This window comes from Lithobates pipiens, unplaced genomic scaffold, assembly GCF_037356315.1.
Source record: "Lithobates pipiens isolate NorthernLeopardFrog02 unplaced genomic scaffold, aLitPip1_a1.2 Scaffold_27, whole genome shotgun sequence".
In the NCBI taxonomy this organism is placed as follows: domain Eukaryota; kingdom Metazoa; phylum Chordata; class Amphibia; order Anura; family Ranidae; genus Lithobates; species Lithobates pipiens.
In genome coordinates, this window is record NW_027507788.1 from 155438700 (window position 1) to 155449943 (window position 11244).

An 11244-nucleotide genomic window follows, 5' to 3' on the forward strand; every position below is an offset into this window, starting at 1 on the left:
AAAATTTGCAGCCTTGTATATCCCCGAACAAGATATCTGCATTGATGAGTCCCCGATTAAGTTTTCTGGCCTCCTTGTTTTCAGTTTCTCCCCAACAAGTGTGCCAGATATGGGGTGAAAATGTATAAGCTCTGTGACAGGGCAACAGTAGTTTTATGGTTTACGAGTGAAAAGATAGCATTGTGGAGTCCCCCAACTTCCCAGACTACATAGGGAGCAGCGGCAAGATTGTTTGGGACTTGGTGTCACCCTTATTCCAAAAGAGGTACCATTTTTACGTGGACAATTTTTATACAAGCATCCCACTTTTTAGACACCTCTTTCAATTAGAAATTGGCACATGTGGCACCATGTGGTCTAATCGCCAGGGGCTTCCCCCAGCATTTTGTAAATGCCCCACTTAAATGGGGGGGGAGAAAGCCTGCTTGAGGTGCAATGAATTGCTTGCAGTGAGGTGGAAGGACAAACGGAACGTTTTGGTTCTGCCTTCCATTCACGCAGACATGGAAGTCCACACTGTAATGGCGACCGGTGTTGTTGAGAAGCCCCTCTGTGTCATTGACTACAACCTTCAAATGAGAGGGGTGGACTTCACTGACCAGATGATGGGGCCGTACTTAATTGCCCGTAAGGCTAGATGCTGGTACAAAAAAGTGCCTGTATACTTACTGCAATTGGCTCTGTTCAACAATTATGTACTATACAAAGGGTCAAAAAGAAGTGGATCCTTCCTAAAATTCCAGGATGAGATCATCACAGCCCTTCTGTATCCAGAAGGTGCTGATGCCCAATTTCCCAACCAAGATGCAGTGAGTCGGCTGCATGAGAAGCATTTTCCGGATGTCCTCTCTGGTACCCCTACCCAAAGAGCACCCCAAAAAAGATGTTGTGTCTGTAGCAAGCTTGGACATAGGTATGAAGTGTGACGCCCGCTATTTTTTTCCCTCCTGTCCTGGCGAACCTGGTCTCTGCACCGAGGTTTGTTTCCGCCGCTACCACACACTAGTGGAGTATTAGCGTAGGGTACAGCATGGCACAATCCTAGGGCACACTTTCACATAGCGTCTGGAAAGATGTTAGATGGCTATCACATTTTGAGAGACGCAAGCCAGGAACGTTCAACGTTTTTTTACAGTTACAAAAAAAGTATAAAAAAAAGTAAAAAAACAAAACAAAATATAAAAAATAAATAAAAAAATGTAAAAGCCAAAAACAATTGTCATTTTATTGAGTTAATGTTCTGTGCTTACTGCACTTTATACTATACTATAATGTTTTATTGTTATGTGTTTTTTTAATTGTTAACAATCGTTTGCTTTGCAAATACACCATTCTACTCTTTTACTGTACTGTATGTTATTCAGCGGCTCCATTCATCTCTATGGCCTAAGAAACCAGAAGCTACAAGCATTTCATCGCTTCAGTTTCGCTGGATATAAACGGCGCCATTGAGAAATTAGGAAACCATTTTATCACACTGTTCTTGGTGTGGTCAGATGCTTTAAAGGGCAGAGGAGAGATCTAGACTCTAATAGACCCCAATTTTTTTAAAAAAAAGAGTACCTGTCACTACCTATTTCTATCATAGGGGATATTTACGGTATATTTCGCTTTTTGTCACAGAGTTTTGAAAATTTAAAAAAGAAAACATAAGGAGTCATTTGGGGGGGGTTTGCATTAACTTGGCATTTCATGGCCTCCGAAACTATAATAGGTAGTAAGGAGTGAAATCAACAATTGACTCCCTTAGAAAGCCTGAAAGAGGAAGTAAACCCTGGTGGGTTTTTCTTCCTTTCTTCTTCCCTACAAAGTAAAGGCATAATGTGCTAGTATGCATCGGATTTTGTCCAAAACTTGTGTTGCATACACACGGTCAGGCTGGAAAATCTGATCTTTCGGGACAAGGTGACGTTTGTTGCGTATGACGGGACTAGGTAGACACTAGTAGCCAATAGCTTTGGTCTCGTAATTTAATCTGAGCATGCGTGGCACTTTGTGTGGCACTTTGGAATTCTCTACAAACGATCGGAAAAAGTCTGATCGGATTTTGTTGTTGGAAAATTTTAGGTCCAGCTCTCAAACGTTTTCCGTCAGGATTTCCAACGGAAAAAGTCCGATAGAGCCTACTCACAATCGCATTTTCCGACAACATAATCCGATCGGACCTTTTCCGTCGGAAAGTCCGACCATGTGCACAGGGCATTAGAAAGCCTGAAGGAGGTGATTGGTTTTCGGGGTCCTGTACACGGGTACACTGCCAAAAAGTCTCACACATGCGGTATCCCCATATCAGGAGAAGCAGCAGCATGTATTTTGAGGTGTAATTCCACATATACCCATGCCATGTGTAAGCAATATATCATTTTAATGACAACTTTGTGTAAAAATGTATTTCTTTTTTGTTATTTTTCAATCACTTGTGACAAAAAAATGAAATATTCAATGTTCTCAACATGTCTCTCAGCAAATTCCTTGGGGTGCCTACTTTCCAAAAAGGGGTCATGGGGGGGGGGGGTTGTACTGTCCTTCCATTTTAGCACCTCAAGAAATGAGATTTCATTCAGAAAGTAAAAGCCACCTTTACTGAAAAAAAAAATCCAAACTTTGAACATCTCATGGAGCACTGTTCAATCTATCATCTGAAAATGGAAAGAGTATGGCACAACTGCAAACCTACCAAGACATGTCTGTCCACCTAAACTGACAGGCCAGACAAGGAGAGCATTAATCAGAGAAGCAGCCAAGAGGCCCATGGGAACTCTGGAGGAGCTCCAAAAATCCACAGCTCAGGTGGGAGAAGCTGTCCACAGTACAACTATTAGTCGTGCACTCCACAAATCTGCCCTTTATGGAAGAGTGGTAAGGTAAGAAGTAAACCATTGTTGAAAGAAAGTCATAAGAAGTCTCATTTTGCAGTTTGCGGGAAGCCACCTGGGGGACACAGCAAATATGTGGAAGAAGGTTCTCTGGTCAGCAGTGATAATTTTGTTGACTAAAATATGACGAAAACTAAGGAAATTTAAATGACTAAAATACGACTAAAACTAAAATGGCATTTTAGTCAAAAGACTATAACTAAAACTAAACCGAAAATTGACATAAGAATGAACACATCTCTGCTGGCCATTTTTAAATCAGCAACACAATTCCATCCAGAGCCTATAATAATAGCACATTAAAGTTTAAACATGTATTCCACTACCGGATAAGGATAAGTAAGGGATAAGCTGCTGAAAGAGAAAAAAATGAAGAAAAAGGCTTATCTTATATATTTTTTTAATATTTAATGTCGATAATATATTCAGGTAATGTGTACAATGGCATTACAGTCAATAGAGTTTATAGTTTTTTGTATTTTAAAGTTGCACTTTAAAATACTGTTTGTTAAAAAGCAATATTTCTGTTTGCTTATGAAACTTGGTTTTATTTATAAAAAGATTATATATCACAACGGCTAAGGGTCCTTTCACACGGGGCGGATCAGTTCTGATCCGCCCCGTGGATGTCCGTTTGCTCAGCGGGGATCACTCCGCCGATCCCCGCTGAGCAGGGAGATGACAGCTCCGTCTCTGCACACTGCGCAGGGACGGACCTGTCACAGCGCCGCTCTCCCCTATGGGAGATCGGATGACGACGGACCGCAGTGCCCGTCGTCACCCGATCCGATCCGCAGACGGATGGAAAAATAGCTTTTTCCTCTGTCAAACTTTTTCGGATCGGAGCGGGTCGGATGTCAGCGGACATGTCACCGCTGACATCCGACGCTCCATAGAGCTCTATGGAGCACCCGTTCAGGTCCGCCTGAAAAACTGACAGGCGGGCCTGAACGGGACGTCAGTGTGAAAGGGGCCTAAATCTTTGTCTGTGTAGTTTGTTAAAACCTTAATACCATAAATAATAACATGTTATTAGACTTTTACTCCGGGAGTATATAATTAGTTTGGAAATTCTAGAGAATGGTTGAAATAATACATTACAATTTAACAAAACCCATTTGATTTTAGTTGACTAAAATGTATGAGATTTTAGTTGACTAAAATTTACTGGATATTTTAGTTGACTAAAATATGGCTAAAACTAAAACAATTCAGATGATTAAAATATGACTAAGGCCGCGTACACACGCGGGGACTGTTCGCCCAACTTTGTCCGTCAAACAGTTTCAGCAAACAGTCCGCTCAAAATTAGCATGGACGGACATGGCCACACACGACGAACGAACAGTTTGCTGAAACCGTGCGCGATGACGTGAACGGCACGTACGACGGGACGAAAAATACGACGTCCTATACACTGCATTATAACTTTCGGCGTGTAAATCCTTTCTGAGCATGCGCGGAACTTAGTTTGACGAACAAGCCTACACACGAGGGGACTGTTCGCTGAAACAAAGTTTCAGCGGACAGTTTTTCGGAAATTCCGAAAAACCTTGTTCAGCGGACTGTTCGCTGAAACTGTCCGCTGAAAGCCCACACACGAGCGGACTGTCCGCCGAAACACTGTTCAGCGGACAAAGTTGGGCGAACAGTCCCCGCGTGTGTACGCGGCCTAAATCTAAAATGGAATTTTAGTCAAAAGGCTAAAATACGACTAAAACTAAAATAGCAATTTAGTCAAAAAACTATGACTAAAACAAAATTGAAATTTGAAGTCAAAATTAAAACTGCTGATCAGATGAGACCAAAATTAAACGTTCTGGCCTAAAATAAGAAAACGAACACTGAACATCACTCTGAACATACCATCCTCACCGTGAAACATGGTGGTGGCAGCATCCTGTTGTGGGGATGCTTTTCTTCAGCCGGGACAGGGTAGCTGATCAGCATTAGGGATGAGCTTCGTGTTCGAGTCGAACGTACGTTCGACTCGAACATTGGCTGTTCGGGCGTTTGGCGAATTCCGAACGTTTTGGCCGTTCGCGTCAAAATTAGAGTGGCGCGCGCGCGGACCACAATGCACTGCGGTGACGCAGTGCATTGCTGCCTCATGATTGGCCAAGCATGCACTGTGACCCCGCATGCTTGGCCAATCGCAGCGCCAGCAGCGAGGAGAGCCATGATTGGCCACAGGCATCCTGCCTGTGGCCAATCATAGCTCAGGCTGTGTAGTGCACGCCCCACACTATATAAGGCCGCCTTTGAGGTGGCCTCGTGTAGTGTGTTAGCATCTGAAGCAGTGGGTGTTCTGTGTACCTTCAACACAGTTACACACCAATCGTTTTTGGCTGATTTCCTATCTTGCTGCTGTGTAGTGGTTGTTGTCTGTGCCCTGACCGCAGTATACACCACTATATTCACCTCACCTATATAGCTAGTGATCTAGCTTTAACCACTTAACAACTGCCCATTGCCGATTAACGGCTTCAGGGCGGTTGTTTAACTCTGAGAGGCCGTTAATTAACGGCCTCCCAGAATTCTGCTCTCGCGCGCCCCCTGGGGCGCGCACTCGAGAGCATCCGTGACCGCTGGGTCCACAGGACCCGGCGCATCACGGATCACGGTAAACGGCCGCTCATAGCGGCCGTTTACCACGTGATCGCTCCGTCAAATGACGGAGTGATCACTTGTAAACAAACCGGCGTCATGTTATGACGCCGGTTCCTCCCTCCCCTCTCTGTACCGATCGGTACAGCGGAGGGGAAAGAGATCGGTGTCAGCAGCGATGTGGGCTGCATCTGCAGTGCCCACATCGCTGCTCACCGAATTTAACCCCTCAATTCCCTGCCAATACTCTGCAATACCAGTGCATACTCTGCAGTACCCTGCCATTACTCTGCAGTACCCCGCCATTACTCTGCAGTACCCCGCCATTACTCTGCAGTGCAGTACCCTGCCATTACTCTGCAGTACCCGCCATTACTCTGCAGTACCCCGCCATTACTCTGCAGTACCCCGCCATTACTCTGCAGTACCCCGCCATTACTCTGCAGTACCCCGCCATTACTCTGCAGTGCAGTACCCTGCCATTACTCTGCAGTACCCGCCATTACTCTGCAGTACCCCGCCATTACTCTGCAGTGCAGTACCCTGCCATTACTCTGCAGTACCCTGCCATTACTCTGCAGTACCCCCCATTACTCTGCAGTAACCCCCCATTACTCTGCAGTACCCTGCCATTACTCTGGAGTACCCCCCAATACTCTGCAGTACCCTGCTATTACTCTGTAGTACCCCGCCAATACCCCGCCAATACTCTGCAATACCCTGCCATAAATTGCCATACCCAGCCATACTCGGAGATACCCAGCCATACTCGGTGATACCCTGAAATACCCAGCCATAGACGCCCCCCACCCCTCACCGCCCTCCGGTGCTTCTACCAACTCGCCAGTACGATCAAAGCCAGAATCTTTTTTTTATTTTTTATTTCAGGCTTCCCAGCCTAGAGGTGAGATGTGGGGTCATATTGACCCCCAGATTTCACTGTAAAGAGGACCTGTCACCCCATATTCCTATTACAAGGGATGTTTACATTCCCTGTAATAGGAATAAAAGTGATCAAAAATATATTTTTGGGGAAAAAAATGTCAAACTAAAATAAATAAAGTAAAATGAACAATAAAAAAAAAAAAAAAAAATTAAAGCGCCCATGTCCCCATGTGCTCGCATGCAGAAGCGAACGCATGCGTAAGCCCCGCCCACATATGAAAACGGTGTTCAAACCACACATGTGAGGTATCGCCGAGAACGTTAGAGCGAGAGCAATAATTCTAGTCCTAGACCTCCTCTGCAACTCAAAACATGTAATCAGTAAAAAAAAAAATTAAAGCGTCGCCTATGGGGATTTTTTAAGTAGCGACGTTTGGCGCCATTCCACGGGCATGTGCAATTTTGAAGAGTGACATGTTTGATATCTATTTACTCAGCATAACTTCATCTTTCACTTTATGCAAACATTGGGCTAACTTTACTGTTTTTTTTGTTTGTTTTTTAAGCACAAAACTGTTTTTTCCCCCAAAAAAACGCGTTTGAAAAATTGCTGTGTGAGATAAAAATTTGCAACGACCACCATTGTATTCTCCAGGGTCTTTGCTAAAAAAAAAAATATATATAATGTTTTGGGGTTCTCTGTAATTTTCTAGCAAATAAATGATGATTTTTACATGTAGGAGAGAAATGTCAGAATTGGCCTGGGTGCTCCAGAACGCCTGATGGCGCTCCCTGCATGTTGGGCTTCTGTATGTGGCCACGCTGTGTAAAAGTCTCACACATGTGGTATCGCCGTACTCGGGAGTAATAGCAGAATGTGTTTTGGGGTGTAATTTGTGGTATGTATATGCTGTGTGTGTGAAATAACCTGATAATATGACAATTTTGTGGAAAAAAAAAAAAAGGAAATAGGCCGTCAGTACTTCAGGTGTGATCAATTTTCAGATATTGGCACCATAGCTTGTGGACTCTATAACTTTCATAAAGACCAAATAATATCCACCAATTTGTACTTATTTTTACCAAAGATATGTAGTAGTATGAATTTTGGCCAAAATTTATGAAGAAAAAATAACTAATCTGCTAAATTTTATAACAGAAACAAAGAAAAATTCATTTTTTTCGCAGAATTTTCGGTCTTTTTTCTTTTATAGCACAAAAAATAAAAAACTGAGAGGTGATTAAATACCACCAAAAGAAAGCTCTATTTGTGTGAAAAAAAGGACAAACATTTCCTATAGGTCCAGTGTTGCATGACTGAGTAATTGTCATTCAAAATGTGAGGGCACCGAAAGCTGAAAATTGGTCTGGTTATTAAGGGTGTTTAAGTGCCCAGTGGTCAAGTGGTTAATAATAGAGCTTGCAGTCAATAGTGTTAGGAGATAGTGCGTGCTGTCTGCGTGCTCTGTACCCAGTACATACCGCTATAATATAGGGCAGGCCCCTACTTTCAAACATCCAACTTACAAACATCTCCTACTTGCAAACGCAAGGAGACAGCAGCAAGTGAGATGAAAAAAGATGGACGACAAAACAAATTATACAGGGGTGATAACCCTTCCCTATGTTTTCCAAAAAGCTTTAAAATAGTTTTTTTGAATGGAGCTACACTTTAAAAATGTACCAGTTGAAAATTACAAACGGATTCAACTTAACACAACAAACCTACACAGTCCCTGTCTTGTTTGCACCGCCTGTATACTGCTGTTCTGAGTATATAGGGCCTGGGGGCCACACGCATTTCCTTTTTTTAATATGGGTACGGGGTTCCCCTTAATATGCGTACAAGACCCAAATAGGCTGGTAATGGGCAGGGAGGGCTACCCATGCCATTTTTCTCAATGATTTTCAACCATATTGCAGGAACCAGATATAACATTAAAACCGCAAGCAGTTTTAAATGGTGTTATTTCCGTTTAATGTCATTTTGTGCAGGGACTGTTCTAAACACGGGAAACACGTGGCACTTCACAGGCATACTACAGACACCCCCCAGGCACCATATTTAAAGGAATATTTCACTTTTTTTTTTCACTTTAATCGTCATTAAAATCAGTGCTCCCGCCAAAACAGCCGTTTTTAAAACTTTTTTTTGCAGTGACCCATGTCCCCTGAGGCTGGAGGCAGGTCCCCAAACCCTTTTTAGGACACTACCTTCCATATTAGCCGTTAAAATTAGCACTTTCCATTTCGAACGTTCGAGTCCCATAGACTTCAATGGGGTTCTAACGTTCGTACCGAACGCGGGGGTCGTTCGCAAGTTCTGGTGCGAACCGAACCGGGGGGTGTTCGGCTCATCCCTAGTCAGCATTGATGGGAAGATGGATGAAGCCAAATACAGGGCAATCTTAGAGGAAAACCTGTTATGCCACGTACACATGGCCGGACTTTCCGGCAGACTAGGTCCGATGGTCTTCCCGACGGACTTTCAGCGGAGTTCCGACAGACTTTCCAAGCGAACGGACTTGGCCACACACGACTGGACTAAGTCCATTCGAAAGTCCATTCATTTTGAACGTCATGACGTAAACGGGACTAAACAAGGAAGTTCAATAGCCAGTAGCCAATAGCTGCCCTTGCATTGTATTTGGTCCGTCGGACTAGCACACAGACGAATGGTTTTCACGATTTTTAGTCCGTCGGACTCGAGTCCGTCAGATAGATTTGAAACATGTTTTATTCCTAGGTCTGTCTGACTTTTGGGGAAAAAAAAGTCCGCTGGAGCCCACACACGATCGAATTGTCCAACGGATTCCAGTCAGCCGGACCAAGTCTGCCGGAAAGACCGATCGTGTGTACGCGGCATAAGGCGATCCATACATTAAACAATTTTCCTTTAGATTTACCAAAACCATATAATATGAGGTCAAACCTAAACACTTTCAATTTCTATGCAATTAGGCAGGCCCTTCCACTAGGTAAATCTAAAGGAAATTAAATAAGAAAATTGTAAAATGTACGGCCAGCTTAAATGGCTCTGCATTGATGTCTACAGATATAGAAAAAATTGCAGAAATTACTGCACTAAACGAAAATGTGCCAAAAAATCCGCTAACACTAAAACAAACAACGTCCAAACCAGATGTGAAAAACCAAGGTGTAGTGCTAAATATAACAATATGACAGCAATAAACTGAAATAATAAATGTATAAAACGTGTTATAAAACATGCAGGGTGAAAGTCTGATATTCACATGTGTGAACAAGATAAGACAGTGAATGTGAGAATTCAAATAAACATAAAAGGAACTCCTAAGAACCGTGTCCATCTAATACATGACTTGTGAGTCTTCTGTGAAATTTGATGGTGGTACAAGCAATGTATAATTGGCTGTAAAGCTGTTAAAACAAGGAAATCCTCTGTCAAGAGAGTATGGATGGGTACTCTTACCGGATAAGGTGGACCCACTTACCAGCGGTAACGGCGTGCCCCAGTTAAAGTCTGTTGGGACGAAATGCATCGGGCTCGCTTCGCTTGCTTCCCACATTGCTTTTTATAACTTTATAACTCATGATCATCAGTATTTTTGTAACGGCATTCCCCAGTTGAAGTCTGATGGGACGAAACGCATCAGGCTTGCTACGCTTGCTTCCCACGTTGCTTTTTATAGTTTTATAACTCGTGATCACCAGTATTTTTGTACCCATCTACCACAATGTACTGTACTTTTTAAAATAAACCTCTCCGTTTTTGACCTGCACCATATGGAGCTTCTCCATCTTCTCTTATCTCTACCCCGGTTTGATTGAGCCTATTTTGCACTTACCATTGTCCTCCAGACGGCTCCCCTATTGGGTGGAGGTTGCATGCTCTTTTCGAGAGCAATTTGAATCCTGGAACTCTGGCTGGATTAGTATTGTTGAGGAGTGGAACTACCCTGTTTGGAGTGACCTCCTTCCTGCCAACTCTTAACCCTGAGGCGTTCGGCCTATACAAGCCTGACTGACAAACTACCGCTGGTAAGTGGGTCCACCTTATACGGTAAGAGTACCCATCCATACTCTCTTCACAGAGGATTTCCTTGTTTTAACAGCTTTACAGCTAGTTATACATTGCTTATACCACTGACAAATTTCACTGAAGACTCACAAGTCATGTATTAGATGGACACGTTTCTTAACAGTTCCTTTTATGTTTATTTGAATTCTCACATTCACTAGTTTATCTTGTTCACACATGTGAACATCGGACTTTCACCCTGCATGTTTATAACACGTTTATATGTTTTTACACATTTATTATTTCAGTTTATTGCTGTCATATTGTTATATTTAGCGCTACACATTGATGTCTACAGGACAGAAGCATGCAAGAATCTTCAGTAGATCTAATACTGGCAGTGTGTATAATGGATCTGGAGAGATTTTCTTTTCCCAAAGCCATAGAAGTGTAAAGCAGGATGAATTGGTTGACAGGACAGGAGATAACGCTGATTAGTGGCACCATTCTCTGCTAATATCCTGGCAGAGCTGTAGGTATAGAATATAAGAGGGCAGGGAAAGGCGCCGTCCTCGGGACCTCCGGCACACACACACTAATCACATGTCGGCCTTTACTGATTTTCCGTGGAATTTGCTCATTTTAAGCCTCACTGAGCTGATCGTCTTCAGAGGCGTTCCGTCTCCATAGGCCGCGACAGTTTCATTTCCTCTGACATTTCTGGATCAGAAGAGCAAAATGGAATTCTGCTGATTAAAGTGCACCGGTCACCCCCCGATATGCCGAGCAGGAGGACACCTTGTGCATTGAACTTTAAAGCTTATATATCAGCAAAAAAAAAATTTTCTTTAGTTTTGAATGGAGCAAGAAATAAGT